The 27316-nt window shown below is 42.6% G+C and overlaps 51 non-coding genes across 51 annotated transcripts; all 51 read right to left on the bottom strand.

Moving 5' to 3' along the window:
* Nucleotides 1-131: 131 nt before the first annotated feature.
* Nucleotides 132-250, bottom strand: LOC140024722 (5S ribosomal RNA). The gene has a single exon (XR_011828698.1). It is a non-coding gene; the product is annotated as a 5S ribosomal RNA (ribosomal RNA).
* A 416-nt stretch (nt 251-666) lies between these two features.
* LOC140032481 (5S ribosomal RNA) lies at nt 667-785 on the bottom strand. Its single transcript, XR_011836407.1, has one exon. It is a non-coding gene; the product is annotated as a 5S ribosomal RNA (ribosomal RNA).
* A 417-nt stretch (nt 786-1202) lies between these two features.
* Nucleotides 1203-1321, bottom strand: LOC140022663 (5S ribosomal RNA). The gene has a single exon (XR_011826643.1). It is a non-coding gene; the product is annotated as a 5S ribosomal RNA (ribosomal RNA).
* Nucleotides 1322-1737: 416 nt separating this feature from the next.
* LOC140022661 (5S ribosomal RNA) lies at nt 1738-1856 on the bottom strand. Its single transcript, XR_011826641.1, has one exon. It is a non-coding gene; the product is annotated as a 5S ribosomal RNA (ribosomal RNA).
* Nucleotides 1857-2272: 416 nt separating this feature from the next.
* Nucleotides 2273-2391, bottom strand: LOC140023845 (5S ribosomal RNA). Its single transcript, XR_011827810.1, has one exon. It is a non-coding gene; the product is annotated as a 5S ribosomal RNA (ribosomal RNA).
* A 416-nt stretch (nt 2392-2807) lies between these two features.
* Nucleotides 2808-2926, bottom strand: LOC140024721 (5S ribosomal RNA). The gene has a single exon (XR_011828697.1). It is a non-coding gene; the product is annotated as a 5S ribosomal RNA (ribosomal RNA).
* A 416-nt stretch (nt 2927-3342) lies between these two features.
* LOC140032480 (5S ribosomal RNA) lies at nt 3343-3461 on the bottom strand. Its single transcript, XR_011836406.1, has one exon. It is a non-coding gene; the product is annotated as a 5S ribosomal RNA (ribosomal RNA).
* A 417-nt stretch (nt 3462-3878) lies between these two features.
* Nucleotides 3879-3997, bottom strand: LOC140032311 (5S ribosomal RNA). Its single transcript, XR_011836237.1, has one exon. It is a non-coding gene; the product is annotated as a 5S ribosomal RNA (ribosomal RNA).
* Nucleotides 3998-4414: 417 nt separating this feature from the next.
* LOC140022660 (5S ribosomal RNA) lies at nt 4415-4533 on the bottom strand. The gene has a single exon (XR_011826640.1). It is a non-coding gene; the product is annotated as a 5S ribosomal RNA (ribosomal RNA).
* Nucleotides 4534-4950: 417 nt separating this feature from the next.
* Nucleotides 4951-5069, bottom strand: LOC140032479 (5S ribosomal RNA). Its single transcript, XR_011836405.1, has one exon. It is a non-coding gene; the product is annotated as a 5S ribosomal RNA (ribosomal RNA).
* Nucleotides 5070-5486: 417 nt separating this feature from the next.
* On the bottom strand, nt 5487-5605 carry LOC140032310 (5S ribosomal RNA). Its single transcript, XR_011836236.1, has one exon. It is a non-coding gene; the product is annotated as a 5S ribosomal RNA (ribosomal RNA).
* A 417-nt stretch (nt 5606-6022) lies between these two features.
* On the bottom strand, nt 6023-6141 carry LOC140022659 (5S ribosomal RNA). Its single transcript, XR_011826639.1, has one exon. It is a non-coding gene; the product is annotated as a 5S ribosomal RNA (ribosomal RNA).
* A 416-nt stretch (nt 6142-6557) lies between these two features.
* Nucleotides 6558-6676, bottom strand: LOC140023852 (5S ribosomal RNA). Its single transcript, XR_011827817.1, has one exon. It is a non-coding gene; the product is annotated as a 5S ribosomal RNA (ribosomal RNA).
* Nucleotides 6677-7092: 416 nt separating this feature from the next.
* On the bottom strand, nt 7093-7211 carry LOC140024720 (5S ribosomal RNA). Its single transcript, XR_011828696.1, has one exon. It is a non-coding gene; the product is annotated as a 5S ribosomal RNA (ribosomal RNA).
* A 417-nt stretch (nt 7212-7628) lies between these two features.
* Nucleotides 7629-7747, bottom strand: LOC140032478 (5S ribosomal RNA). Its single transcript, XR_011836404.1, has one exon. It is a non-coding gene; the product is annotated as a 5S ribosomal RNA (ribosomal RNA).
* A 417-nt stretch (nt 7748-8164) lies between these two features.
* Nucleotides 8165-8283, bottom strand: LOC140032309 (5S ribosomal RNA). The gene has a single exon (XR_011836235.1). It is a non-coding gene; the product is annotated as a 5S ribosomal RNA (ribosomal RNA).
* A 417-nt stretch (nt 8284-8700) lies between these two features.
* LOC140022658 (5S ribosomal RNA) lies at nt 8701-8819 on the bottom strand. Its single transcript, XR_011826638.1, has one exon. It is a non-coding gene; the product is annotated as a 5S ribosomal RNA (ribosomal RNA).
* Nucleotides 8820-9235: 416 nt separating this feature from the next.
* On the bottom strand, nt 9236-9354 carry LOC140023851 (5S ribosomal RNA). The gene has a single exon (XR_011827816.1). It is a non-coding gene; the product is annotated as a 5S ribosomal RNA (ribosomal RNA).
* A 416-nt stretch (nt 9355-9770) lies between these two features.
* Nucleotides 9771-9889, bottom strand: LOC140024719 (5S ribosomal RNA). The gene has a single exon (XR_011828695.1). It is a non-coding gene; the product is annotated as a 5S ribosomal RNA (ribosomal RNA).
* A 416-nt stretch (nt 9890-10305) lies between these two features.
* On the bottom strand, nt 10306-10424 carry LOC140032477 (5S ribosomal RNA). The gene has a single exon (XR_011836403.1). It is a non-coding gene; the product is annotated as a 5S ribosomal RNA (ribosomal RNA).
* Nucleotides 10425-10841: 417 nt separating this feature from the next.
* Nucleotides 10842-10960, bottom strand: LOC140032308 (5S ribosomal RNA). Its single transcript, XR_011836234.1, has one exon. It is a non-coding gene; the product is annotated as a 5S ribosomal RNA (ribosomal RNA).
* A 416-nt stretch (nt 10961-11376) lies between these two features.
* Nucleotides 11377-11495, bottom strand: LOC140022657 (5S ribosomal RNA). Its single transcript, XR_011826637.1, has one exon. It is a non-coding gene; the product is annotated as a 5S ribosomal RNA (ribosomal RNA).
* A 416-nt stretch (nt 11496-11911) lies between these two features.
* LOC140022656 (5S ribosomal RNA) lies at nt 11912-12030 on the bottom strand. The gene has a single exon (XR_011826636.1). It is a non-coding gene; the product is annotated as a 5S ribosomal RNA (ribosomal RNA).
* A 416-nt stretch (nt 12031-12446) lies between these two features.
* Nucleotides 12447-12565, bottom strand: LOC140032476 (5S ribosomal RNA). The gene has a single exon (XR_011836402.1). It is a non-coding gene; the product is annotated as a 5S ribosomal RNA (ribosomal RNA).
* Nucleotides 12566-12977: 412 nt separating this feature from the next.
* On the bottom strand, nt 12978-13096 carry LOC140024817 (5S ribosomal RNA). Its single transcript, XR_011828793.1, has one exon. It is a non-coding gene; the product is annotated as a 5S ribosomal RNA (ribosomal RNA).
* A 412-nt stretch (nt 13097-13508) lies between these two features.
* Nucleotides 13509-13627, bottom strand: LOC140031805 (5S ribosomal RNA). Its single transcript, XR_011835730.1, has one exon. It is a non-coding gene; the product is annotated as a 5S ribosomal RNA (ribosomal RNA).
* A 413-nt stretch (nt 13628-14040) lies between these two features.
* LOC140022654 (5S ribosomal RNA) lies at nt 14041-14159 on the bottom strand. The gene has a single exon (XR_011826635.1). It is a non-coding gene; the product is annotated as a 5S ribosomal RNA (ribosomal RNA).
* A 415-nt stretch (nt 14160-14574) lies between these two features.
* On the bottom strand, nt 14575-14693 carry LOC140022653 (5S ribosomal RNA). The gene has a single exon (XR_011826634.1). It is a non-coding gene; the product is annotated as a 5S ribosomal RNA (ribosomal RNA).
* A 416-nt stretch (nt 14694-15109) lies between these two features.
* LOC140032475 (5S ribosomal RNA) lies at nt 15110-15228 on the bottom strand. Its single transcript, XR_011836401.1, has one exon. It is a non-coding gene; the product is annotated as a 5S ribosomal RNA (ribosomal RNA).
* Nucleotides 15229-15640: 412 nt separating this feature from the next.
* On the bottom strand, nt 15641-15759 carry LOC140031804 (5S ribosomal RNA). Its single transcript, XR_011835729.1, has one exon. It is a non-coding gene; the product is annotated as a 5S ribosomal RNA (ribosomal RNA).
* Nucleotides 15760-16169: 410 nt separating this feature from the next.
* Nucleotides 16170-16288, bottom strand: LOC140024935 (5S ribosomal RNA). The gene has a single exon (XR_011828911.1). It is a non-coding gene; the product is annotated as a 5S ribosomal RNA (ribosomal RNA).
* A 415-nt stretch (nt 16289-16703) lies between these two features.
* LOC140022652 (5S ribosomal RNA) lies at nt 16704-16822 on the bottom strand. The gene has a single exon (XR_011826633.1). It is a non-coding gene; the product is annotated as a 5S ribosomal RNA (ribosomal RNA).
* Nucleotides 16823-17235: 413 nt separating this feature from the next.
* On the bottom strand, nt 17236-17354 carry LOC140024815 (5S ribosomal RNA). Its single transcript, XR_011828791.1, has one exon. It is a non-coding gene; the product is annotated as a 5S ribosomal RNA (ribosomal RNA).
* A 411-nt stretch (nt 17355-17765) lies between these two features.
* Nucleotides 17766-17884, bottom strand: LOC140031803 (5S ribosomal RNA). The gene has a single exon (XR_011835728.1). It is a non-coding gene; the product is annotated as a 5S ribosomal RNA (ribosomal RNA).
* Nucleotides 17885-18294: 410 nt separating this feature from the next.
* LOC140024814 (5S ribosomal RNA) lies at nt 18295-18413 on the bottom strand. The gene has a single exon (XR_011828790.1). It is a non-coding gene; the product is annotated as a 5S ribosomal RNA (ribosomal RNA).
* Nucleotides 18414-18829: 416 nt separating this feature from the next.
* Nucleotides 18830-18948, bottom strand: LOC140032474 (5S ribosomal RNA). The gene has a single exon (XR_011836400.1). It is a non-coding gene; the product is annotated as a 5S ribosomal RNA (ribosomal RNA).
* A 417-nt stretch (nt 18949-19365) lies between these two features.
* LOC140032306 (5S ribosomal RNA) lies at nt 19366-19484 on the bottom strand. The gene has a single exon (XR_011836232.1). It is a non-coding gene; the product is annotated as a 5S ribosomal RNA (ribosomal RNA).
* Nucleotides 19485-19900: 416 nt separating this feature from the next.
* On the bottom strand, nt 19901-20019 carry LOC140022651 (5S ribosomal RNA). Its single transcript, XR_011826632.1, has one exon. It is a non-coding gene; the product is annotated as a 5S ribosomal RNA (ribosomal RNA).
* A 416-nt stretch (nt 20020-20435) lies between these two features.
* Nucleotides 20436-20554, bottom strand: LOC140022649 (5S ribosomal RNA). The gene has a single exon (XR_011826630.1). It is a non-coding gene; the product is annotated as a 5S ribosomal RNA (ribosomal RNA).
* A 416-nt stretch (nt 20555-20970) lies between these two features.
* LOC140032473 (5S ribosomal RNA) lies at nt 20971-21089 on the bottom strand. Its single transcript, XR_011836399.1, has one exon. It is a non-coding gene; the product is annotated as a 5S ribosomal RNA (ribosomal RNA).
* A 412-nt stretch (nt 21090-21501) lies between these two features.
* LOC140024813 (5S ribosomal RNA) lies at nt 21502-21620 on the bottom strand. The gene has a single exon (XR_011828789.1). It is a non-coding gene; the product is annotated as a 5S ribosomal RNA (ribosomal RNA).
* Nucleotides 21621-22032: 412 nt separating this feature from the next.
* Nucleotides 22033-22151, bottom strand: LOC140032305 (5S ribosomal RNA). The gene has a single exon (XR_011836231.1). It is a non-coding gene; the product is annotated as a 5S ribosomal RNA (ribosomal RNA).
* A 416-nt stretch (nt 22152-22567) lies between these two features.
* Nucleotides 22568-22686, bottom strand: LOC140022648 (5S ribosomal RNA). Its single transcript, XR_011826629.1, has one exon. It is a non-coding gene; the product is annotated as a 5S ribosomal RNA (ribosomal RNA).
* A 416-nt stretch (nt 22687-23102) lies between these two features.
* Nucleotides 23103-23221, bottom strand: LOC140022647 (5S ribosomal RNA). Its single transcript, XR_011826628.1, has one exon. It is a non-coding gene; the product is annotated as a 5S ribosomal RNA (ribosomal RNA).
* A 416-nt stretch (nt 23222-23637) lies between these two features.
* LOC140032471 (5S ribosomal RNA) lies at nt 23638-23756 on the bottom strand. The gene has a single exon (XR_011836397.1). It is a non-coding gene; the product is annotated as a 5S ribosomal RNA (ribosomal RNA).
* Nucleotides 23757-24168: 412 nt separating this feature from the next.
* Nucleotides 24169-24287, bottom strand: LOC140024812 (5S ribosomal RNA). Its single transcript, XR_011828788.1, has one exon. It is a non-coding gene; the product is annotated as a 5S ribosomal RNA (ribosomal RNA).
* Nucleotides 24288-24699: 412 nt separating this feature from the next.
* On the bottom strand, nt 24700-24818 carry LOC140031802 (5S ribosomal RNA). Its single transcript, XR_011835727.1, has one exon. It is a non-coding gene; the product is annotated as a 5S ribosomal RNA (ribosomal RNA).
* Nucleotides 24819-25231: 413 nt separating this feature from the next.
* LOC140022646 (5S ribosomal RNA) lies at nt 25232-25350 on the bottom strand. Its single transcript, XR_011826627.1, has one exon. It is a non-coding gene; the product is annotated as a 5S ribosomal RNA (ribosomal RNA).
* A 415-nt stretch (nt 25351-25765) lies between these two features.
* On the bottom strand, nt 25766-25884 carry LOC140022645 (5S ribosomal RNA). Its single transcript, XR_011826626.1, has one exon. It is a non-coding gene; the product is annotated as a 5S ribosomal RNA (ribosomal RNA).
* A 416-nt stretch (nt 25885-26300) lies between these two features.
* LOC140032470 (5S ribosomal RNA) lies at nt 26301-26419 on the bottom strand. The gene has a single exon (XR_011836396.1). It is a non-coding gene; the product is annotated as a 5S ribosomal RNA (ribosomal RNA).
* A 412-nt stretch (nt 26420-26831) lies between these two features.
* LOC140031801 (5S ribosomal RNA) lies at nt 26832-26950 on the bottom strand. Its single transcript, XR_011835726.1, has one exon. It is a non-coding gene; the product is annotated as a 5S ribosomal RNA (ribosomal RNA).
* Nucleotides 26951-27316: the final 366 nt, after the last annotated feature.

Below are 27316 nucleotides of genomic sequence, written 5' to 3'. Positions count from 1 at the left end.
TTGTCTCGCGCCTTCAGATCCGCCTTCATGCTTCGAGAAGAAGCAAAATATGAAGCAATCGTTCCGAAGGACCTAAATTACTACTGGATAAAGAACGAATAGGAAATTTGAATTTCGAAACAAAAAAGAGAGGGGTGCAACAAGAGGAATTCCCAGGGGGTCACCAATCCAAGTACTACTCTCGCCCAAACACGCTTAATTTCGAAGTTCTGATGGGATCCGGTGCATTAGTGCTGGTATGATCGCACCCGCCATATTCCTTTCGCTTTATTCTTTTAAACTACCCCGTCCTGCGAAGCAGTGTGGCTTTTCTAGACCGAAATTCATTTTAAGCGTCAATTCAAGCATTTTCCTATTATCCTTTTATTTATTTGCTTTCATATTTTTTTTTGTTATTGATTTGCCCCCTGTTTTTTTCCATCATCCCGCAACTCTAAATTATCATGAAATCAATCCTTCACGCTTGCGCTGATACATTTGCGCCGACAAATTTGAGCGACGATCCGGGCTTTGATCGAGCCGTACCGTTCCTGATTTGTCTCGCGCCTTCAGATCCTCCTTCACGCTTCGACAAGAAGCAAAATATTAAGCAATCGTTCCGACGGAGCTAAATTACTACAGGATAAAGAACGAATAGAAAATTTGAATTTCGAAACAAAAAAGAGAGGGGTGCAACAAGAGGAATTCCCAGGGGGTCACCCATCCTAGCACTACTCTCGCCCAAGCATGCTTAACTTCGGAGTTCTGATGGGATCCGGTGCATTAGTGCTGGTATGATCGCACCCGCCATGTTCCTTTCGCTTTATTCTTTTAAACTACCCCGTCCTGCGAAACAGTGTGGCTTTTCTAGACCGAAATTCATTTTAAGCGTCAATTCAAGCATTTTCCTATTATCCTTTTATTTATTTGCTTTCATATTTTTTTTTTGTTATTGATTTGCCCCCTGTTTTTTTCCATCATCCCGCAACTCTAAATTATCATGAAATCAATCCTTCACGCTTGCGCTGATACATTTGCGCCGATAAATTTGAGCGACGATCCGGGCTTTGATCGAGCCGTACCGTTCCTGATTTGTCTCGCGCCTTCAGATCCGCCTTCATGCTTCGAGAAGAAGCAAAATATAAAGCAATTGTTCCGAAGGACCTAAATTACTACAGGATAAAGAACGAATAGGAAATTTGGATTTCGAAACAAAAAAGAGAGGGGTGCAACACGAGGACTTCCCAGGGGGTCACCAATCCAAGTACTACTCTCGCCCAAACACGCTTAATTTCGAAGTTCTGATGGGATCCGGTGCATTAGTGCTGGTATGATCGCACCCGCCATATTCCTTTCGCTTTATTCTTTTAAACTACCCCGTCCTGCGAAGCAGTGTGGCTTTTCTAGACCGAAATTCATTTTAAGCGTCAATTCAAGCATTTTCCTATTATCCTTTTATTTATTTGCTTTCATAATTTTTTTTGTTATTGATTTGCCCCCTGTTTTTTTCCATCATCCCGCAACTCTACATTATCATGAAATCAATCCTTCACGCTTGCGCTGATACATTTGCGCCGACAAATTTGATCGACGATCCGGGCTTTGATCGAGCCGTACCGTTCCTGATTTGTCTCGCGCCTTCAGATCCTCCTTCACCCTTCGACAAGAAGCAAAATATTAAGCAATCGTTCCGACGGAGCTAAATTACTACAGGATAAAGAACGAATAGGAAATTTGGATTTCGAAACAAAAAAGAGAGGGGTGCAACACGAGGACTTCCCAGGGGGTCACCAATCCAAGTACTACTCTCGCCCAAACACGCTTAATTTCGAAGTTCTGATGGGATCCGGTGCATTAGTGCTGGTATGATCGCACCCGCCATATTCCTTTCGCTTTATTCTTTTAAACTACCCCGTCCTGCGAAGCAGTGTGGCTTTTCTAGACCGAAATTCATTTTAAGCATCAATTCAAGCATTTTCCTATTATCCTTTTATTTATTTGCTTTCATAATTTTTTTTGTTATTGATTTGTCCCCTGTTTTTTTCCATCATCCCGCAACTCTACATTATCATGAAATCAATCCTTCACGCTTGCGCTGATACATTTGCGCCGACAAATTTGAGCGACGATCCGGGCTTTGATCGAGCCGTACCGTTCCTGATTTGTCTCGCGCCTTCAGATCCTCCTTCACGCTTCGACAAGAAGCAAAATATTAAGCAATCGTTCCGACGGAGCTAAATTACTACAGGATAAAGAACGAATAGGAAATTTGGATTTCGAAACAAAAAAGAGAGGGGTGCAACACGAGGACTTCCCAGGGGGTCACCAATCCAAGTACTACTCTCGCCCAAACACGCTTAATTTCGAAGTTCTGATGGGATCCGGTGCATTAGTGCTGGTATTATCGCACCCGCCATATTTCTTTCGCTTTATTCTTTTAAACTACCCCGTCCTGCGAAGCAGTGTGGCTTTTCTAGACCGAAATTCATTTTAAGCGTCAATTCAAGCATTTTCCTATTATCCTTTTATTTATTTGCTTTCATATTTTTTTTTGTTATTGATTTGCCCCCTGTTTTTTTCCATCATCCCGCAACTCTAAATTATCATGAAATCAATCCTTCACGCTTGCGCTGATACAGTTGCGCCGACAAATTTGAGCGACGATCCGGGCTTTGATCGAGCCGTACCGTTCCTGATTTGTCTCGCGCCTTCAGATCCGCCTTCATGCTTCGAGAAGAAGCAAAATATGAAGCAATCGTTCCGAAGGACCTAAATTACTACTGGATAAAGAACGAATAGGAAATTTGAATTTCGAAACAAAAAAGAGAGGGGTGCAACAAGAGGAATTCCCAGGGGGTCACCAATCCAAGTACTACTCTCGCCCAAACACGCTTAATTTCGAAGTTCTGATGGGATCCGGTGCATTAGTGCTGGTATGATCGCACCCGCCATATTCCTTTCGCTTTATTCTTTTAAACTACCCCGTCCTGCGAAGCAGTGTGGCTTTTCTAGACCGAAATTCATTTTAAGCGTCAATTCAAGCATTTTCCTATTATCCTTTTATTTATTTGCTTTCATATTTTTTTTTGTTATTGATTTGCCCCCTGTTTTTTTCCATCATCCCGCAACTCTAAATTATCATGAAATCAATCCTTCACGCTTGCGCTGATACATTTGCGCCGACAAATTTGAGCGACGATCCGGGCTTTGATCGAGCCGTACCGTTCCTGATTTGTCTCGCGCCTTCAGATCCTCCTTCACGCTTCGACAAGAAGCAAAATATTAAGCAATCGTTCCGACGGAGCTAAATTACTACAGGATAAAGAACGAATAGAAAATTTGAATTTCGAAACAAAAAAGAGAGGGGTGCAACAAGAGGAATTCCCAGGGGGTCACCCATCCTAGCACTACTCTCGCCCAAGCATGCTTAACTTCGGAGTTCTGATGGGATCCGGTGCATTAGTGCTGGTATGATCGCACCCGCCATGTTCCTTTCGCTTTATTCTTTTAAACTACCCCGTCCTGCGAAACAGTGTGGCTTTTCTAGACCGAAATTCATTTTAAGCGTCAATTCAAGCATTTTCCTATTATCCTTTTATTTATTTGCTTTCATATTTTTTTTTTGTTATTGATTTGCCCCCTGTTTTTTTCCATCATCCCGCAACTCTAAATTATCATGAAATCAATCCTTCACGCTTGCGCTGATACATTTGCGCCGATAAATTTGAGCGACGATCCGGGCTTTGATCGAGCCGTACCGTTCCTGATTTGTCTCGCGCCTTCAGATCCGCCTTCATGCTTCGAGAAGAAGCAAAATATAAAGCAATTGTTCCGAAGGACCTAAATTACTACAGGATAAAGAACGAATAGGAAATTTGGATTTCGAAACAAAAAAGAGAGGGGTGCAACACGAGGACTTCCCAGGGGGTCACCAATCCAAGTACTACTCTCGCCCAAACACGCTTAACTTCGAAGTTCTGATGGGATCCGGTGCATTAGTGCTGGTATGATCGCACCCGCCATATTCCTTTCGCTTTATTCTTTTAAACTACCCCGTCCAGCGAAGCAGTGTGGCTTTTCTAGACCGGAATTCATTTTAAGCGTCAATTCAAGCATTTTCCTCTTATCCTTTTATTTATTTGCTTTCATATTTTTTTTTTGTTATTGATTTGCCCCCTGTTTTTTTCCATCATCCCGCAACTCTAAATTATCATGAAATCAATCCTTCACGCTTGCGCTGATACATTTGCGCCGACAAATTTGAGCGACGATCCGGGCTTTGATCGAGCCGTACCGTTCCTGATTTGTCTCGCGCCTTCAGATCCTCCTTCACGCTTCGACAAGAAGCAAAATATTAAGCAATCGTTCCGACAGAGCTAAATTACTACAGGATAAAGAACGAATAGGAAATTTGGATTTCGAAACAAAAAAGAGAGGGGTGCAACACGAGGACTTCCCAGGGGGTCACCAATCCAAGTACTACTCTCGCCCAAACACGCTTAATTTCGAAGTTCTGATGGGATCCGGTGCATTAGTGCTGGTATGATCGCACCCGCCATATTCCTTTCGCTTTATTCTTTTAAACTACCCCGTCCAGCGAAGCAGTGTGGCTTTTCTAGACCGGAATTCATTTTAAGCGTCAATTCAAGCATTTTCCTCTTATCCTTTTATTTATTTGCTTTCATATTTTTTTTTTGTTATTGATTTGCCCCCTGTTTTTTTCCATCATCCCGCAACTCTAAATTATCATGAAATCAATCCTTCACGCTTGCGCTGATACATTTGCGCCGACAAATTTGAGCGACGATCCGGGCTTTGATCGAGCCGTACCGTTCCTGATTTGTCTCGCGCCTTCAGATCCTCCTTCACGCTTCGACAAGAAGCAAAATATTAAGCAATCGTTCCGACGGAGCTAAATTACTACAGGATAAAGAACGAATAGAAAATTTGAATTTCGAAACAAAAAAGAGAGGGGTGCAACAAGAGGAATTCCCAGGGGGTCACCCATCCTAGCACTACTCTCGCCCAAGCATGCTTAACTTCGGAGTTCTGATGGGATCCGGTGCATTAGTGCTGGTATGATCGCACCCGCCATGTTCCTTTCGCTTTATTCTTTTAAACTACCCCGTCCTGCGAAACAGTGTGGCTTTTCTAGACCGAAATTCATTTTAAGCGTCAATTCAAGCATTTTCCTATTATCCTTTTATTTATTTGCTTTCATATTTTTTTTTTGTTATTGATTTGCCCCCTGTTTTTTTCCATCATCCCGCAACTCTAAATTATCATGAAATCAATCCTTCACGCTTGCGCTGATACATTTGCGCCGATAAATTTGAGCGACGATCCGGGCTTTGATCGAGCCGTACCGTTCCTGATTTGTCTCGCGCCTTCAGATCCGCCTTCATGCTTCGAGAAGAAGCAAAATATAAAGCAATTGTTCCGAAGGACCTAAATTACTACAGGATAAAGAACGAATAGGAAATTTGGATTTCGAAACAAAAAAGAGAGGGGTGCAACACGAGGACTTCCCAGGGGGTCACCAATCCAAGTACTACTCTCGCCCAAACACGCTTAACTTCGAAGTTCTGATGGGATCCGGTGCATTAGTGCTGGTATGATCGCACCCGCCATATTCCTTTCGCTTTATTCTTTTAAACTACCCCGTCCAGCGAAGCAGTGTGGCTTTTCTAGACCGGAATTCATTTTAAGCGTCAATTCAAGCATTTTCCTCTTATCCTTTTATTTATTTGCTTTCATATTTTTTTTTTGTTATTGATTTGCCCCCTGTTTTTTTCCATCATCCCGCAACTCTAAATTATCATGAAATCAATCCTTCACGCTTGCGCTGATACATTTGCGCCGACAAATTTGAGCGACGATCCGGGCTTTGATCGAGCCGTACCGTTCCTGATTTGTCTCGCGCCTTCAGATCCTCCTTCACGCTTCGACAAGAAGCAAAATATTAAGCAATCGTTCCGACAGAGCTAAATTACTACAGGATAAAGAACGAATAGGAAATTTGGATTTCGAAACAAAAAAGAGAGGGGTGCAACACGAGGACTTCCCAGGGGGTCACCAATCCAAGTACTACTCTCGCCCAAACACGCTTAATTTCGAAGTTCTGATGGGATCCGGTGCATTAGTGCTGGTATGATCGCACCCGCCATATTCCTTTCGCTTTATTCTTTTAAACTACCCCGTCCTGCGAAGCAGTGTGGCTTTTCTAGACCGAAATTCATTTTAAGCATCAATTCAAGCATTTTCCTATTATCCTTTTATTTATTTGCTTTCATAATTTTTTTTGTTATTGATTTGTCCCCTGTTTTTTTCCATCATCCCGCAACTCTACATTATCATGAAATCAATCCTTCACGCTTGCGCTGATACATTTGCGCCGACAAATTTGAGCGACGATCCGGGCTTTGATCGAGCCGTACCGTTCCTGATTTGTCTCGCGCCTTCAGATCCTCCTTCACGCTTCGACAAGAAGCAAAATATTAAGCAATCGTTCCGACGGAGCTAAATTACTACAGGATAAAGAACGAATAGGAAATTTGGATTTCGAAACAAAAAAGAGAGGGGTGCAACACGAGGACTTCCCAGGGGGTCACCAATCCAAGTACTACTCTCGCCCAAACACGCTTAATTTCGAAGTTCTGATGGGATCCGGTGCATCAGTGCTGGTATTATCGCACCCGCCATATTTCTTTCGCTTTATTCTTTTAAACTACCCCGTCCTGCGAAGCAGTGTGGCTTTTCTAGACCGAAATTCATTTTAAGCGTCAATTCAAGCATTTTCCTATTATCCTTTTATTTATTTGCTTTCATATTTTTTTTTGTTATTGATTTGCCCCCTGTTTTTTTCCATCATCCCGCAACTCTAAATTATCATGAAATCAATCCTTCACGCTTGCGCTGATACAGTTGCGCCGACAAATTTGAGCGACGATCCGGGCTTTGATCGAGCCGTACCGTTCCTGATTTGTCTCGCGCCTTCAGATCCGCCTTCATGCTTCGAGAAGAAGCAAAATATGAAGCAATCGTTCCGAAGGACCTAAATTACTACTGGATAAAGAACGAATAGGAAATTTGAATTTCGAAACAAAAAAGAGAGGGGTGCAACAAGAGGAATTCCCAGGGGGTCACCAATCCAAGTACTACTCTCGCCCAAACACGCTTAATTTCGAAGTTCTGATGGGATCCGGTGCATTAGTGCTGGTATGATCGCACCCGCCATATTCCTTTCGCTTTATTCTTTTAAACTACCCCGTCCTGCGAAGCAGTGTGGCTTTTCTAGACCGAAATTCATTTTAAGCGTCAATTCAAGCATTTTCCTATTATCCTTTTATTTATTTGCTTTCATATTTTTTTTTTGTTATTGATTTGCCCCCTGTTTTTTTCCATCATCCCGCAACTCTAAATTATCATGAAATCAATCCTTCACGCTTGCGCTGATACATTTGCGCCGACAAATTTGAGCGACGATCCGGGCTTTGATCGAGCCGTACCGTTCCTGATTTGTCTCGCGCCTTCAGATCCTCCTTCACGCTTCGACAAGAAGCAAAATATTAAGCAATCGTTCCGACGGAGCTAAATTACTACAGGATAAAGAACGAATAGAAAATTTGAATTTCGAAACAAAAAAGAGAGGGGTGCAACAAGAGGAATTCCCAGGGGGTCACCCATCCTAGCACTACTCTCGCCCAAGCATGCTTAACTTCGGAGTTCTGATGGGATCCGGTGCATTAGTGCTGGTATGATCGCACCCGCCATGTTCCTTTCGCTTTATTCTTTTAAACTACCCCGTCCTGCGAAACAGTGTGGCTTTTCTAGACCGAAATTCATTTTAAGCGTCAATTCAAGCATTTTCCTATTATCCTTTTATTTATTTGCTTTCATATTTTTTTTTTGTTATTGATTTGCCCCCTGTTTTTTTCCATCATCCCGCAACTCTAAATTATCATGAAATCAATCCTTCACGCTTGCGCTGATACATTTGCGCCGATAAATTTGAGCGACGATCCGGGCTTTGATCGAGCCGTACCGTTCCTGATTTGTCTCGCGCCTTCAGATCCGCCTTCATGCTTCGAGAAGAAGCAAAATATAAAGCAATTGTTCCGAAGGACCTAAATTACTACAGGATAAAGAACGAATAGGAAATTTGGATTTCGAAACAAAAAAGAGAGGGGTGCAACACGAGGACTTCCCAGGGGGTCACCAATCCAAGTACTACTCTCGCCCAAACACGCTTAACTTCGAAGTTCTGATGGGATCCGGTGCATTAGTGCTGGTATGATCGCACCCGCCATATTCCTTTCGCTTTATTCTTTTAAACTACCCCGTCCAGCGAAGCAGTGTGGCTTTTCTAGACCGGAATTCATTTTAAGCGTCAATTCAAGCATTTTCCTCTTATCCTTTTATTTATTTGCTTTCATATTTTTTTTTTGTTATTGATTTGCCCCCTGTTTTTTTCCATCATCCCGCAACTCTAAATTATCATGAAATCAATCCTTCACGCTTGCGCTGATACATTTGCGCCGACAAATTTGAGCGACGATCCGGGCTTTGATCGAGCCGTACCGTTCCTGATTTGTCTCGCGCCTTCAGATCCTCCTTCACGCTTCGACAAGAAGCAAAATATTAAGCAATCGTTCCGACAGAGCTAAATTACTACAGGATAAAGAACGAATAGGAAATTTGGATTTCGAAACAAAAAAGAGAGGGGTGCAACACGAGGACTTCCCAGGGGGTCACCAATCCAAGTACTACTCTCGCCCAAACACGCTTAATTTCGAAGTTCTGATGGGATCCGGTGCATTAGTGCTGGTATGATCGCACCCGCCATATTCCTTTCGCTTTATTCTTTTAAACTACCCCGTCCTGCGAAGCAGTGTGGCTTTTCTAGACCGAAATTCATTTTAAGCATCAATTCAAGCATTTTCCTATTATCCTTTTATTTATTTGCTTTCATAATTTTTTTTGTTATTGATTTGTCCCCTGTTTTTTTCCATCATCCCGCAACTCTACATTATCATGAAATCAATCCTTCACGCTTGCGCTGATACATTTGCGCCGACAAATTTGAGCGACGATCCGGGCTTTGATCGAGCCGTACCGTTCCTGATTTGTCTCGCGCCTTCAGATCCTCCTTCACGCTTCGACAAGAAGCAAAATATTAAGCAATCGTTCCGACGGAGCTAAATTACTACAGGATAAAGAACGAATAGGAAATTTGGATTTCGAAACAAAAAAGAGAGGGGTGCAACACGAGGACTTCCCAGGGGGTCACCAATCCAAGTACTACTCTCGCCCAAACACGCTTAATTTCGAAGTTCTGATGGGATCCGGTGCATCAGTGCTGGTATTATCGCACCCGCCATATTTCTTTCGCTTTATTCTTTTAAACTACCCCGTCCTGCGAAGCAGTGTGGCTTTTCTAGACCGAAATTCATTTTAAGCGTCAATTCAAGCATTTTCCTATTATCCTTTTATTTATTTGCTTTCATATTTTTTTTTGTTATTGATTTGCCCCCTGTTTTTTTCCATCATCCCGCAACTCTAAATTATCATGAAATCAATCCTTCACGCTTGCGCTGATACAGTTGCGCCGACAAATTTGAGCGACGATCCGGGCTTTGATCGAGCCGTACCGTTCCTGATTTGTCTCGCGCCTTCAGATCCGCCTTCATGCTTCGAGAAGAAGCAAAATATGAAGCAATCGTTCCGAAGGACCTAAATTACTACTGGATAAAGAACGAATAGGAAATTTGAATTTCGAAACAAAAAAGAGAGGGGTGCAACAAGAGGAATTCCCAGGGGGTCACCAATCCAAGTACTACTCTCGCCCAAACACGCTTAATTTCGAAGTTCTGATGGGATCCGGTGCATTAGTGCTGGTATGATCGCACCCGCCATATTCCTTTCGCTTTATTCTTTTAAACTACCCCGTCCTGCGAAGCAGTGTGGCTTTTCTAGACCGAAATTCATTTTAAGCGTCAATTCAAGCATTTTCCTATTATCCTTTTATTTATTTGCTTTCATATTTTTTTTTGTTATTGATTTGCCCCCTGTTTTTTTCCATCATCCCGCAACTCTAAATTATCATGAAATCAATCCTTCACGCTTGCGCTGATACATTTGCGCCGACAAATTTGAGCGACGATCCGGGCTTTGATCGAGCCGTACCGTTCCTGATTTGTCTCGCGCCTTCAGATCCTCCTTCACGCTTCGACAAGAAGCAAAATATTAAGCAATCGTTCCGACGGAGCTAAATTACTACAGGATAAAGAACGAATAGAAAATTTGAATTTCGAAACAAAAAAGAGAGGGGTGCAACAAGAGGAATTCCCAGGGGGTCACCCATCCTAGCACTACTCTCGCCCAAGCATGCTTAACTTCGGAGTTCTGATGGGATCCGGTGCATTAGTGCTGGTATGATCGCACCCGCCATGTTCCTTTCGCTTTATTCTTTTAAACTACCCCGTCCTGCGAAACAGTGTGGCTTTTCTAGACCGAAATTCATTTTAAGCGTCAATTCAAGCATTTTCCTATTATCCTTTTATTTATTTGCTTTCATATTTTTTTTTTGTTATTGATTTGCCCCCTGTTTTTTTCCATCATCCCGCAACTCTAAATTATCATGAAATCAATCCTTCACGCTTGCGCTGATACATTTGCGCCGATAAATTTGAGCGACGATCCGGGCTTTGATCGAGCCGTACCGTTCCTGATTTGTCTCGCGCCTTCAGATCCGCCTTCATGCTTCGAGAAGAAGCAAAATATAAAGCAATTGTTCCGAAGGACCTAAATTACTACAGGATAAAGAACGAATAGGAAATTTGGATTTCGAAACAAAAAAGAGAGGGGTGCAACACGAGGACTTCCCAGGGGGTCACCAATCCAAGTACTACTCTCGCCCAAACACGCTTAACTTCGAAGTTCTGATGGGATCCGGTGCATTAGTGCTGGTATGATCGCACCCGCCATATTCCTTTCGCTTTATTCTTTTAAACTACCCCGTCCAGCGAAGCAGTGTGGCTTTTCTAGACCGGAATTCATTTTAAGCGTCAATTCAAGCATTTTCCTCTTATCCTTTTATTTATTTGCTTTCATAATTTTTTTTGTTATTGATTTGCCCCCTGTTTTTTTCCATCATCCCGCAACTCTACATTATCATGAAATCAATCCTTCACGCTTGCGGTGATACATTTGCGCCGACAAATTTGAGCGACGATCCGGGCTTTGATCGAGCCGTACCGTTCCTGATTTGTCTCGCGCCTTCAGATCCTCCTTCACCCTTCGACAAGAAGCAAAATATTAAGCAATCGTTCCGACGGAGCTAAATTACTACAGGATAAAGAACGAATAGGAAATTTGGATTTCGAAACAAAAAAGAGAGGGGTGCAACACGAGGACTTCCCAGGGGGTCACCAATCCAAGTACTACTCTCGCCCAAACACGCTTAATTTCGAAGTTCTGATGGGATCCGGTGCATTAGTGCTGGTATGATCGCACCCGCCATATTCCTTTCGCTTTATTCTTTTAAACTACCCCGTCCTGCGAAGCAGTGTGGCTTTTCTAGACCGAAATTCATTTTAAGCATCAATTCAAGCATTTTCCTATTATCCTTTTATTTATTTGCTTTCATAATTTTTTTTGTTATTGATTTGTCCCCTGTTTTTTTCCATCATCCCGCAACTCTACATTATCATGAAATCAATCCTTCACGCTTGCGCTGATACATTTGCGCCGACAAATTTGAGCGACGATCTGGGCTTTGATCGAGCCGTACCGTTCCTGATTTGTCTCGCGCCTTCAGATCCGCCTTCACGCTTCGACAAGAAGCAAAATATTAAGCAATCGTTCCGACGGAGCTAAATTACTACTGGATAAAGAACGAATAGGAAATTTGGATTTCGAAACAAAAAAGAGAGGGGTGCAACACGAGGACTTCCCAGGGGGTCACCAATCCAAGTACTACTCTCGCCCAAACACGCTTAATTTCGAAGTTCTGATGGGATCCGGTGCATTAGTGCTGGTATGATCGCACCCGCCATATTCCTTTCGCTTTATTCTTTTAAACTACCCCGTCCTGCGAAGCAGTGTGGCTTTTCTAGACCGAAATTCATTTTAAGCGTCAATTCAAGCATTTTCCTATTATCCTTTTATTTATTTGCTTTCATATTTTTTTTTGTTATTGATTTGCCCCCTGTTTTTTTCCATCATCCCGCAACTCTAAATTATCATGAAATCAATCCTTCACGCTTGCGCTGATACATTTGCGCCGACAAATTTGAGCGACGATCCGGGCTTTGATCGAGCCGTACCGTTCCTGATTTGTCTCGCGCCTTCAGATCCTCCTTCACGCTTCGACAAGAAGCAAAATATTAAGCAATCGTTCCGACGGAGCTAAATTACTACAGGATAAAGAACGAATAGAAAATTTGAATTTCGAAACAAAAAAGAGAGGGGTGCAACAAGAGGAATTCCCAGGGGGTCACCCATCCTAGCACTACTCTCGCCCAAGCATGCTTAACTTCGGAGTTCTGATGGGATCCGGTGCATTAGTGCTGGTATGATCGCACCCGCCATGTTCCTTTCGCTTTATTCTTTTAAACTACCCCGTCCTGCGAAACAGTGTGGCTTTTCTAGACCGAAATTCATTTTAAGCGTCAATTCAAGCATTTTCCTATTATCCTTTTATTTATTTGCTTTCATAATTTTTTTTATATTGATTTGCCCCCTGTTTTTTTCCATCATCCCGCAACTCTAAATTATCATGAAATCAATCCTTCACGCTTGCGGTGATACATTTGCGCCGACAAATTTGAGCGACGATCCGGGCTTTGATCGAGCCGTACCGTTCCTGATTTGTCTCGCGCCTTCAGATCTTCCTTCACGCTTCGACAAGAAGCAAAATATTAAGCAATCGTTCCGACGGAGCTAAATTACTACAGGATAAAGAACGAAGAAATTGGGATTTCGAAACAAAAAAGAGAGGGGTGCAACACGAGGACTTCCCAGGGGGTCACCAATCCAAGTACTACTCTCCCCCAAACACGCTTAATTTCGAAGTTCTGATGGGATCCGGTGCATTAGTGCTGGTATGATCGCACCCGCCATATTCCTTTCGCTTTATTCTTTTAAACTACCCCGTCCTGCAAAGCAGTGTGGCTTTTCTAGACCGAAATTCATTTTAAGCGTCAATTCAAGCATTTTCCTATTATCCTTTTATTTATTTGCTTTCATAATTTTTTTTATATTGATTTGCCCCCTGTTTTTTTCCATCATCCCGCAACTCTAAATTATCATGAAATCAATCCTTCACGCTTGCGCTGATACATTTGCGCCGACAAATTTGAGCGACGATTCGGGCTTTGATCGAGCCGTACCGTTCCTGATTTGTCTCGCTTCAGATCCGCCTTCATGCTTCGAGAAGAAGCAAAATATAAAGCAAACGATCCGAAGGACCTAAATTACTACAGGATAAAGAACGAATAGAAAATTTGAATTTCGAAACAAAAAAGAGAGGGGTGCAACAAGAGGACTTCCCAGGGGGTCACCCATCCTAGTACTACTCTCGCCCAAGCATGCTTAACTTCGGAGTTCTGATGGGATCCGGTGCATTAGTGCTGGTATGATCGCACCCACAACGTTCCTTTCGCTTTATTCTTTTAAACTACCCCGTCCAGCGAAGCAGTGTGGCTTTTCTAGACCGGAATTCATTTTAAGCGTCAATTGAAGCATTTTCCTCTTATCCATTTATTTATTTACTTTATATTTTTTTGTTATTGATTTACACCCTGTTTTTTTCCATCATCCCGCAACTCTAAATTATCATGAAATCAATCCTTCACGCTTGCGGTGATACATTTGCGCCGACAAATTTGAGCGACGATCCGGGCTTTGATCGAGCCGTACCGTTCCTGATTTGTCTCGCGCCTTCAGATCCTCCTTCACGCTTCGACAAGAAGCAAAATATTAAGCAATCGTTCCGACGGAGCTAAATTACTACAGGATAAAGAACGAATAGGAAATTTGGATTTCGAAACAAAAAAGAGAGGGGTGCAACACGAGGACTTCCCAGGGGGTCACCAATCCAAGTACTACTCTCGCCCAAACACGCTTAATTTCGAAGTTCTGATGGGATCCGGTGCATTAGTGCTGGTATGATCGCACCCGCCATATTCCTTTCGCTTTATTCTTTTAAACTACCCCGTCCTGCGAAGCAGTGTGGCTTTTCTAGACCGAAATTCATTTTAAGCGTCAATTCAAGCATTTTCCTATTATCCTTTTATTTATTTGCTTTCATAATTTTTTTTATATTGATTTGCCCCCTGTTTTTTTCCATCATCCCGCAACTCTAAATTATCATGAAATCAATCCTTCACGCTTGCGCTGATACAGTTGCGCCGACAAATTTGAGCGACGATCCGGGCTTTGATCGAGCCGTACCGTTCCTGATTTGTCTCGCGCCTTCAGATCCGCCTTCATGCTTCGAGAAAATGCAAAATATGAAGCAATCGTTCCGAAGGACCTAAATTACTACTGGATAAAGAACGAATAGGAAATTTGGATTTCGAAACAAAAAAGAGAGGGGTGCAACACGAGGACTTCCCAGGGGGTCACCAATCCAAGTACTACTCTCGCCCAAACACGCTTAATTTCGAAGTTCTGATGGGATCCGGTGCATTAGTGCTGGTATGATCGCACCCACCATATTCCTTTCGCTTTATTCTTTTAAACTACCCCGTCCTGCGAAGCAGTGTGGCTTTTCTAGACCGAAATTCATTTTAAGCGTCAATTCAAGCATTTTCCTATTATCCTTTTATTTATTTGCTTTCATATTTTTTTTTGTTATTGATTTGCCCCCTGTTTTTTTCCATCATCCCGCAACTCTAAATTATCATGAAATCAATCCTTCACGCTTGCGCTGATACATTTGCGCCGACAAATTTGAGCGACGATCCGGGCTTTGATCGAGCCGTACCGTTCCTGATTTGTCTCGCGCCTTCAGATCCTCCTTCACGCTTCGACAAGAAGCAAAATATTAAGCAATCGTTCCGACGGAGCTAAATTACTACAGGATAAAGAACGAATAGAAAATTTGAATTTCGAAACAAAAAAGAGAGGGGTGCAACAAGAGGAATTCCCAGGGGGTCACCCATCCTAGCACTACTCTCGCCCAAGCATGCTTAACTTCGGAGTTCTGATGGGATCCGGTGCATTAGTGCTGGTATGATCGCACCCGCCATGTTCCTTTCGCTTTATTCTTTTAAACTACCCCGTCCTGCGAAACAGTGTGGCTTTTCTAGACCGAAATTCATTTTAAGCGTCCATTCAAGCATTTTCCTATTATCCTTTTATTTATTTGCTTTCATAATTTTTTTTATATTGATTTGCCCCCTGTTTTTTTCCATCATCCCGCAACTCTAAATTATCATGAAATCAATCCTTCACGCTTGCGCTGATACATTTGCGCCGACAAATTTGAGCGACGATTCGGGCTTTGATCGAGCCGTACCGTTCCTGATTTGTCTCGCTTCAGATCCGCCTTCATGCTTCGAGAAGAAGCAAAATATAAAGCAATCGATCCGAAGGACCTAAATTACTACAGGATAAAGAACGAATAGAAAATTTGAATTTCGAAACAAAAAAGAGAGGGGTGCAACAAGAGGACTTCCCAGGGGGTCACCCATCCTAGTACTACTCTCGCCCAAGCATGCTTAACTTCGGAGTTCTGATGGGATCCGGTGCATTAGTGCTGGTATGATCGCACCCACAACGTTCCTTTCGCTTTATTCTTTTAAACTACCCCGTCCAGCGAAGCAGTGTGGCTTTTCTAGACCGGAATTCATTTTAAGCGTCAATTGAAGCATTTTCCTCTTATCCATTTATTTATTTACTTTATATTTTTTTGTTATTGATTTACACCCTGTTTTTTTCCATCATCCCGCAACTCTAAATTATCATGAAATCAATCCTTCACGCTTGCGGTGATACATTTGCGTCGACAAATTTGAGCGACGATCCGGGCTTTGATCGAGCCGTACCGTTCCTGATTTGTCTCGCGCCTTCAGATCCTCCTTCACGCTTCGACAAGAAGCAAAATATTAAGCAATCGTTCCGACGGAGCTAAATTACTACAGGATAAAGAACGAAGAAATTTGGATTTCGAAACAAAAAAGAGAGGGGTGCAACACGAGGACTTCCCAGGGGGTCACCAATCCAAGTACTACTCTCCCCCAAACACGCTTAATTTCGAAGTTCTGATGGGATCCGGTGCATTAGTGCTGGTATGATCACACCCGCCGTATTCCTTTCGCTTTATTCTTTTAAACTACCCCGTCCTGCGAAGCAGTGTGGCTTTTCTAGACCGAAATTCATTTTAAGCGTCAATTCAAGCATTTTCCTATTATCCTTTTATTTATTTGCTTTCATAATTTTTTTTATATTGATTTGCCCCCTGTTTTTTTCCATCATCCCGCAACTCTAAATTATCATGAAATCAATCCTTCACGCTTGCGCTGATACAGTTGCGCCGACAAATTTGAGCGACGATCCGGGCTTTGATCGAGCCGTACCGTTCCTGATTTGTCTCGCGCCTTCAGATCCGCCTTCATGCTTCGAGAAAAAGCAAAATATGAAGCAATCGTTCCGAAGGACCTAAATTACTACTGGATAAAGAACGAATAGGAAATTTGGATTTCGAAACAAAAAAGAGAGGGGTGCAACACGAGGACTTCCCAGGGGGTCACCAATCCAAGTACTACTCTCGCCCAAACACGCTTAATTTCGAAGTTCTGATGGGATCCGGTGCATTAGTGCTGGTATGATCGCACCCGCCATATTCCTTTCGCTTTATTCTTTTAAACTACCCCGTCCTGCGAAGCAGTGTGGCTTTTCTAGACCGAAATTCATTTTAAGCATCAATTCAAGCATTTTCCTATTATCCTTTTATTTATTTGCTTTCATAATTTTTTTTGTTATTGATTTGTCCCCTGTTTTTTTCCATCATCCCGCAACTCTACATTATCATGAAATCAATCCTTCACGCTTGCGCTGATACATTTGCGCCGACAAATTTGAGCGACGATCCGGGCTTTGATCGAGCCGTACCGTTCCTGATTTGTCTCGCGCCTTCAGATCTTCCTTCACGCTTCGACAAGAAGCAAAATATTAAGCAATCGTTCCGACGGAGCTAAATTACTACAGGATAAAGAACGAAGAAATTTGGATTTCGAAACAAAAAAAAGAGGGGTGCAACACGAGGACTTCCCAGGGGGTCACCAATCCAAGTACTACTCTCCCCCAAACACGCTTAATTTCGAAGTTCTGATGGGATCCGGTGCATTAGTGCTGGTATGATCGCACCCGCCATATTCCTTTCGCTTTATTCTTTTAAACTACCCCGTCCTGCGAAGCAGTGTGGCTTTTCTAGACCGAAATTCATTTTAAGCGTCAATTCAAGCATTTTCCTATTATCCTTTTATTTATTTGCTTTCATAATTTTTTTATATTGATTTGCCCCCTGTTTTTTTCCATCATCCCGCAACTCTAAATTATCATGAAATCAATCCTTCACGCTTGCGCTGATACATTTGCGCCGACAAATTTGAGCGACGATTCGGGCTTTGATCGAGCCGTACCGTTCCTGATTTGTCTCGCTTCAGATCCGCCTTCATGCTTCGAGAAGAAGCAAAATATAAAGCAATCGATCCGAAGGACCTAAATTACTACAGGATAAAGAACGAATAGAAAATTTGAATTTCGAAACAAAAAAGAGAGGGGTGCAACAAGAGGACTTCCCAGGGGGTCACCCATCCTAGTACTACTCTCGCCCAAGCATGCTTAACTTCGGAGTTCTGATGGGATCCGGTGCATTAGTGCTGGTATGATCGCACCCACAACGTTCCTTTCGCTTTATTCTTTTAAACTACCCCGTCCAGCGAAGCAGTGTGGCTTTTCTAGACCGGAATTCATTTTAAGCGTCAATTGAAGCATTTTCCTCTTATCCATTTATTTATTTACTTTATATTTTTTTGTTATTGATTTACACCCTGTTTTTTTCCATCATCCCGCAACTCTAAATTATCATGAAATCAATCCTTCACGCTTGCGGTGATACATTTGCGTCGACAAATTTGAGCGACGATCCGGGCTTTGATCGAGCCGTACCGTTCCTGATTTGTCTCGCGCCTTCAGATCCTCCTTCACGCTTCGACAAGAAGCAAAATATTAAGCAATCGTTCCGACGGAGCTAAATTACTACAGGATAAAGAACGAAGAAATTTGGATTTCGAAACAAAAAAGAGAGGGGTGCAACACGAGGACTTCCCAGGGGGTCACCAATCCAAGTACTACTCTCCCCCAAACACGCTTAATTTCGAAGTTCTGATGGGATCCGGTGCATTAGTGCTGGTATGATCGCACCCGCCATATTCCTTTCGCTTTATTCTTTTAAACTACCCCGTCCTGCGAAGCAGTGTGGCTTTTCTAGACCGAAATTCATTTTAAGCGTCAATTCAAGCATTTTCCTATTATCCTTTTATTTATTTGCTTTCATATTTTTTTTTGTTATTGATTTGCCCCCTGTTTTTTTCCATCATCCCGCAACTCTAAATTATCATGAAATCAATCCTTCACGCTTGCGCTGATACATTTGCGCCGACAAATTTGAGCGACGATCCGGGCTTTGATCGAGCCGTACCGTTCCTGATTTGTCTCGCGCCTTCAGATCCTCCTTCACGCTTCGACAAGAAGCAAAATATTAAGCAATCGTTCCGACGGAGCTAAATTACTACAGGATAAAGAACGAATAGAAAATTTGAATTTCGAAACAAAAAAGAGAGGGGTGCAACAAGAGGAATTCCCAGGGGGTCACCCATCCTAGCACTACTCTCGCCCAAGCATGCTTAACTTCGGAGTTCTGATGGGATCCGGTGCATTAGTGCTGGTATGATCGCACCCGCCATGTTCCTTTCGCTTTATTCTTTTAAACTACCCCGTCCTGCGAAACAGTGTGGCTTTTCTAGACCGAAATTCATTTTAAGCGTCAATTCAAGCATTTTCCTATTATCCTTTTATTTATTTGCTTTCATATTTTTTTTTTGTTATTGATTTGCCCCCTGTTTTTTTCCATCATCCCGCAACTCTAAATTATCATGAAATCAATCCTTCACGCTTGCGCTGATACATTTGCGCCGATAAATTTGAGCGACGATCCGGGCTTTGATCGAGCCGTACCGTTCCTGATTTGTCTCGCGCCTTCAGATCCGCCTTCATGCTTCGAGAAGAAGCAAAATATAAAGCAATTGTTCCGAAGGACCTAAATTACTACAGGATAAAGAACGAATAGGAAATTTGGATTTCGAAACAAAAAAGAGAGGGGTGCAACACGAGGACTTCCCAGGGGGTCACCAATCCAAGTACTACTCTCGCCCAAACACGCTTAACTTCGAAGTTCTGATGGGATCCGGTGCATTAGTGCTGGTATGATCGCACCCGCCATATTCCTTTCGCTTTATTCTTTTAAACTACCCCGTCCAGCGAAGCAGTGTGGCTTTTCTAGACCGGAATTCATTTTAAGCGTCAATTCAAGCATTTTCCTCTTATCCTTTTATTTATTTGCTTTCATAATTTTTTTTGTTATTGATTTGCCCCCTGTTTTTTTCCATCATCCCGCAACTCTACATTATCATGAAATCAATCCTTCACGCTTGCGGTGATACATTTGCGCCGACAAATTTGAGCGACGATCCGGGCTTTGATCGAGCCGTACCGTTCCTGATTTGTCTCGCGCCTTCAGATCCTCCTTCACCCTTCGACAAGAAGCAAAATATTAAGCAATCGTTCCGACGGAGCTAAATTACTACAGGATAAAGAACGAATAGGAAATTTGGATTTCGAAACAAAAAAGAGAGGGGTGCAACACGAGGACTTCCCAGGGGGTCACCAATCCAAGTACTACTCTCGCCCAAACACGCTTAATTTCGAAGTTCTGATGGGATCCGGTGCATTAGTGCTGGTATGATCGCACCCGCCATATTCCTTTCGCTTTATTCTTTTAAACTACCCCGTCCTGCGAAGCAGTGTGGCTTTTCTAGACCGAAATTCATTTTAAGCATCAATTCAAGCATTTTCCTATTATCCTTTTATTTATTTGCTTTCATAATTTTTTTTGTTATTGATTTGTCCCCTGTTTTTTTCCATCATCCCGCAACTCTACATTATCATGAAATCAATCCTTCACGCTTGCGCTGATACATTTGCGCCGACAAATTTGAGCGACGATCCGGGCTTTGATCGAGCCGTACCGTTCCTGATTTGTCTCGCGCCTTCAGATCCGCCTTCACGCTTCGACAAGAAGCAAAATATTAAGCAATCGTTCCGACGGAGCTAAATTACTACTGGATAAAGAACGAATAGGAAATTTGGATTTCGAAACAAAAAAGAGAGGGGTGCAACACGAGGACTTCCCAGGGGGTCACCAATCCAAGTACTACTCTCGCCCAAACACGCTTAATTTCGAAGTTCTGATGGGATCCGGTGCATTAGTGCTGGTATGATCGCACCCGCCATATTCCTTTCGCTTTATTCTTTTAAACTACCCCGTCCTGCGAAGCAGTGTGGCTTTTCTAGACCGAAATTCATTTTAAGCGTCAATTCAAGCATTTTCCTATTATCCTTTTATTTATTTGCTTTCATATTTTTTTTTGTTATTGATTTGCCCCCTGTTTTTTTCCATCATCCCGCAACTCTAAATTATCATGAAATCAATCCTTCACGCTTGCGCTGATACATTTGCGCCGACAAATTTGAGCGACGATCCGGGCTTTGATCGAGCCGTACCGTTCCTGATTTGTCTCGCGCCTTCAGATCCTCCTTCACGCTTCGACAAGAAGCAAAATATTAAGCAATCGTTCCGACGGAGCTAAATTACTACAGGATAAAGAACGAATAGAAAATTTGAATTTCGAAACAAAAAAGAGAGGGGTGCAACAAGAGGAATTCCCAGGGGGTCACCCATCCTAGCACTACTCTCGCCCAAGCATGCTTAACTTCGGAGTTCTGATGGGATCCGGTGCATTAGTGCTGGTATGATCGCACCCGCCATGTTCCTTTCGCTTTATTCTTTTAAACTACCCCGTCCTGCGAAACAGTGTGGCTTTTCTAGACCGAAATTCATTTTAAGCGTCAATTCAAGCATTTTCCTATTATCCTTTTATTTATTTGCTTTCATAATTTTTTTTATATTGATTTGCCCCCTGTTTTTTTCCATCATCCCGCAACTCTAAATTATCATGAAATCAATCCTTCACGCTTGCGGTGATACATTTGCGCCGACAAATTTGAGCGACGATCCGGGCTTTGATCGAGCCGTACCGTTCCTGATTTGTCTCGCGCCTTCAGATCTTCCTTCACGCTTCGACAAGAAGCAAAATATTAAGCAATCGTTCCGACGGAGCTAAATTACTACAGGATAAAGAACGAAGAAATTTGGATTTCGAAACAAAAAAGAGAGGGGTGCAACACGAGGACTTCCCAGGGGGTCACCAATCCAAGTACTACTCTCCCCCAAACACGCTTAATTTCGAAGTTCTGATGGGATCCGGTGCATTAGTGCTGGTATGATCGCACCCGCCATATTCCTTTCGCTTTATTCTTTTAAACTACCCCGTCCTGCAAAGCAGTGTGGCTTTTCTAGACCGAAATTCATTTTAAGCGTCAATTCAAGCATTTTCCTATTATCCTTTTATTTATTTGCTTTCATAATTTTTTTTATATTGATTTGCCCCCTGTTTTTTTCCATCATCCCGCAACTCTAAATTATCATGAAATCAATCCTTCACGCTTGCGCTGATACATTTGCGCCGACAAATTTGAGCGACGATTCGGGCTTTGATCGAGCCGTACCGTTCCTGATTTGTCTCGCTTCAGATCCGCCTTCATGCTTCGAGAAGAAGCAAAATATAAAGCAAACGATCCGAAGGACCTAAATTACTACAGGATAAAGAACGAATAGGAAATTTGGATTTCGAAACAAAAAAGAGAGGGGTGCAACACGAGGACTTCCCAGGGGGTCACCAATCCAAGTACTACTCTCGCCCAAACACGCTTAACTTCGAAGTTCTGATGGGATCCGGTGCATTAGTGCTGGTATGATCGCACCCGCCATATTCCTTTCGCTTTATTCTTTTAAACTACCCCGTCCAGCGAAGCAGTGTGGCTTTTCTAGACCGGAATTCATTTTAAGCGTCAATTCAAGCATTTTCCTCTTATCCTTTTATTTATTTGCTTTCATAATTTTTTTTGTTATTGATTTGCCCCCTGTTTTTTTCCATCATCCCGCAACTCTACATTATCATGAAATCAATCCTTCACGCTTGCGGTGATACATTTGCGCCGACAAATTTGAGCGACGATCCGGGCTTTGATCGAGCCGTACCGTTCCTGATTTGTCTCGCGCCTTCAGATCCTCCTTCACCCTTCGACAAGAAGCAAAATATTAAGCAATCGTTCCGACGGAGCTAAATTACTACAGGATAAAGAACGAATAGAAAATTTGGATTTCGAAACAAAAAAGAGAGGGGTGCAACACGAGGACTTCCCAGGGGGTCACCAATCCAAGTACTACTCTCGCCCAAACACGCTTAATTTCGAAGTTCTGATGGGATCCGGTGCATTAGTGCTGGTATGATCGCACCCGCCATATTCCTTTCGCTTTATTCTTTTAAACTACCCCGTCCTGCGAAGCAGTGTGGCTTTTCTAGACCGAAATTCATTTTAAGCATCAATTCAAGCATTTTCCTATTATCCTTTTATTTATTTGCTTTCATAATTTTTTTTGTTATTGATTTGTCCCCTGTTTTTTTCCATCATCCCGCAACTCTACATTATCATGAAATCAATCCTTCACGCTTGCGCTGATACATTTGCGCCGACAAATTTGAGCGACGATCTGGGCTTTGATCGAGCCGTACCGTTCCTGATTTGTCTCGCGCCTTCAGATCCGCCTTCACGCTTCGACAAGAAGCAAAATATTAAGCAATCGTTCCGACGGAGCTAAATTACTACTGGATAAAGAACGAATAGGAAATTTGGATTTCGAAACAAAAAAGAGAGGGGTGCAACACGAGGACTTCCCAGGGGGTCACCAATCCAAGTACTACTCTCGCCCAAACACGCTTAATTTCGAAGTTCTGATGGGATCCGGTGCATTAGTGCTGGTATGATCGCACCCGCCATATTCCTTTCGCTTTATTCTTTTAAACTACCCCGTCCTGCGAAGCAGTGTGGCTTTTCTAGACCGAAATTCATTTTAAGCGTCAATTCAAGCATTTTCCTATTATCCTTTTATTTATTTGCTTTCATATTTTTTTTTGTTATTGATTTGCCCCCTGTTTTTTTCCATCATCCCGCAACTCTAAATTATCATGAAATCAATCCTTCACGCTTGCGCTGATACATTTGCGCCGACAAATTTGAGCGACGATCCGGGCTTTGATCGAGCCGTACCGTTCCTGATTTGTCTCGCGCCTTCAGATCCTCCTTCACGCTTCGACAAGAAGCAAAATATTAAGCAATCGTTCCGACGGAGCTAAATTACTACAGGATAAAGAACGAATAGAAAATTTGAATTTCGAAACAAAAAAGAGAGGGGTGCAACAAGAGGAATTCCCAGGGGGTCACCCATCCTAGCACTACTCTCGCCCAAGCATGCTTAACTTCGGAGTTCTGATGGGATCCGGTGCATTAGTGCTGGTATGATCGCACCCGCCATGTTCCTTTCGCTTTATTCTTTTAAACTACCCCGTCCTGCGAAACAGTGTGGCTTTTCTAGACCGAAATTCATTTTAAGCGTCAATTCAAGCATTTTCCTATTATCCTTTTATTTATTTGCTTTCATAATTTTTTCTATATTGATTTGCCCCCTGTTTTTTTCCATCATCCCGCAACTCTAAATTATCATGAAATCAATCCTTCACGCTTGCGGTGATACATTTGCGCCGACAAATTTGAGCGACGATCCGGGCTTTGATCGAGCCGTACCGTTCCTGATTTGTCTCGCGCCTTCAGATCTTCCTTCACGCTTCGACAAGAAGCAAAATATTAAGCAATCGTTCCGACGGAGCTAAATTACTACAGGATAAAGAACGAAGAAATTGGGATTTCGAAACAAAAAAGAGAGGGGTGCAACACGAGGACTTCCCAGGGGGTCACCAATCCAAGTACTACTCTCCCCCAAACACGCTTAATTTCGAAGTTCTGATGGGATCCGGTGCATTAGTGCTGGTATGATCGCACCCGCCATATTCCTTTCGCTTTATTCTTTTAAACTACCCCGTCCTGCAAAGCAGTGTGGCTTTTCTAGACCGAAATTCATTTTAAGCGTCAATTCAAGCATTTTCCTATTATCCTTTTATTTATTTGCTTTCATAATTTTTTTTATATTGATTTGCCCCCTGTTTTTTTCCATCATCCCGCAACTCTAAATTATCATGAAATCAATCCTTCACGCTTGCGCTGATACATTTGCGCCGACAAATTTGAGCGACGATTCGGGCTTTGATCGAGCCGTACCGTTCCTGATTTGTCTCGCTTCAGATCCGCCTTCATGCTTCGAGAAGAAGCAAAATATAAAGCAAACGATCCGAAGGACCTAAATTACTACAGGATAAAGAACGAATAGAAAATTTGAATTTCGAAACAAAAAAGAGAGGGGTGCAACAAGAGGACTTCCCAGGGGGTCACCCATCCTAGTACTACTCTCGCCCAAGCATGCTTAACTTCGGAGTTCTGATGGGATCCGGTGCATTAGTGCTGGTATGATCGCACCCACAACGTTCCTTTCGCTTTATTCTTTTAAACTACCCCGTCCAGCGAAGCAGTGTGGCTTTTCTAGACCGGAATTCATTTTAAGCGTCAATTGAAGCATTTTCCTCTTATCCATTTATTTATTTACTTTATATTTTTTTGTTATTGATTTACACCCTGTTTTTTTCCATCATCCCGCAACTCTAAATTATCATGAAATCAATCCTTCACGCTTGCGGTGATACATTTGCGCCGACAAATTTGAGCGACGATCCGGGCTTTGATCGAGCCGTACCGTTCCTGATTTGTCTCGCGCCTTCAGATCCTCCTTCACGCTTCGACAAGAAGCAAAATATTAAGCAATCGTTCCGACGGAGCTAAATTACTACAGGATAAAGAACGAATAGGAAATTTGGATTTCGAAACAAAAAAGAGAGGGGTGCAACACGAGGACTTCCCAGGGGGTCACCAATCCAAGTACTACTCTCGCCCAAACACGCTTAATTTCGAAGTTCTGATGGGATCCGGTGCATTAGTGCTGGTATGATCGCACCCGCCATATTCCTTTCGCTTTATTCTTTTAAACTACCCCGTCCTGCGAAGCAGTGTGGCTTTTCTAGACCGAAATTCATTTTAAGCGTCAATTCAAGCATTTTCCTATTATCCTTTTATTTATTTGCTTTCATAATTTTTTTTATATTGATTTGCCCCCTGTTTTTTTCCATCATCCCGCAACTCTAAATTATCATGAAATCAATCCTTCACGCTTGCGCTGATACAGTTGCGCCGACAAATTTGAGCGACGATCCGGGCTTTGATCGAGCCGTACCGTTCCTGATTTGTCTCGCGCCTTCAGATCCGCCTTCATGCTTCGAGAAAATGCAAAATATGAAGCAATCGTTCCGAAGGACCTAAATTACTACTGGATAAAGAACGAATAGGAAATTTGGATTTCGAAACAAAAAAGAGAGGGGTGCAACACGAGGACTTCCCAGGGGGTCACCAATCCAAGTACTACTCTCGCCCAAACACGCTTAATTTCGAAGTTCTGATGGGATCCGGTGCATTAGTGCTGGTATGATCGCACCCACCATATTCCTTTCGCTTTATTCTTTTAAACTACCCCGTCCTGCGAAGCAGTGTGGCTTTTCTAGACCGAAATTCATTTTAAGCGTCAATTCAAGCATTTTCCTATTATCCTTTTATTTATTTGCTTTCATATTTTTTTTTGTTATTGATTTGCCCCCTGTTTTTTTCCATCATCCCGCAACTCTAAATTATCATGAAATCAATCCTTCACGCTTGCGCTGATACATTTGCGCCGACAAATTTGAGCGACGATCCGGGCTTTGATCGAGCCGTACCGTTCCTGATTTGTCTCGCGCCTTCAGATCCTCCTTCACGCTTCGACAAGAAGCAAAATATTAAGCAATCGTTCCGACGGAGCTAAATTACTACAGGATAAAGAACGAATAGAAAATTTGAATTTCGAAACAAAAAAGAGAGGGGTGCAACAAGAGGAATTCCCAGGGGGTCACCCATCCTAGCACTACTCTCGCCCAAGCATGCTTAACTTCGGAGTTCTGATGGGATCCGGTGCATTAGTGCTGGTATGATCGCACCCGCCATGTTCCTTTCGCTTTATTCTTTTAAATTACCCCGTCCTGCGAAACAGTGTGGCTTTTCTAGACCGAAATTCATTTTAAGCGTCCATTCAAGCATTTTCCTATTATCCTTTTATTTATTTGCTTTCATAATTTTTTTTATATTGATTTGCCCCCTGTTTTTTTCCATCATCCCGCAACTCTAAATTATCATGAAATCAATCCTTCACGCTTGCGCTGATACATTTGCGCCGACAAATTTGAGCGACGATTCGGGCTTTGATCGAGCCGTACCGTTCCTGATTTGTCTCGCTTCAGATCCGCCTTCATGCTTCGAGAAGAAGCAAAATATAAAGCAATCGATCCGAAGGACCTAAATTACTACAGGATAAAGAACGAATAGAAAATTTGAATTTCGAAACAAAAAAGAGAGGGGTGCAACAAGAGGACTTCCCAGGGGGTCACCCATCCTAGTACTACTCTCGCCCAAGCATGCTTAACTTCGGAGTTCTGATGGGATCCGGTGCATTAGTGCTGGTATGATCGCACCCACAACGTTCCTTTCGCTTTATTCTTTTAAACTACCCCGTCCAGCGAAGCAGTGTGGCTTTTCTAGACCGGAATTCATTTTAAGCGTCAATTGAAGCATTTTCCTCTTATCCATTTATTTATTTACTTTATATTTTTTTGTTATTGATTTACACCCTGTTTTTTTCCATCATCCCGCAACTCTAAATTATCATGAAATCAATCCTTCACGCTTGCGGTGATACATTTGCGTCGACAAATTTGAGCGACGATCCGGGCTTTGATCGAGCCGTACCGTTCCTGATTTGTCTCGCGCCTTCAGATCCTCCTTCACGCTTCGACAAGAAGCAAAATATTAAGCAATCGTTCCGACGGAGCTAAATTACTAC

The sequence above is a fragment of the Coffea arabica genome, chromosome 11e, assembly GCF_036785885.1.
Source record: "Coffea arabica cultivar ET-39 chromosome 11e, Coffea Arabica ET-39 HiFi, whole genome shotgun sequence".
NCBI classification, from domain to species: Eukaryota; Viridiplantae; Streptophyta; class Magnoliopsida; order Gentianales; family Rubiaceae; genus Coffea; species Coffea arabica.
Note: the sequence above shows the minus strand (reverse complement) of the source record. Positions and strands in the feature narration are given on the sequence as shown.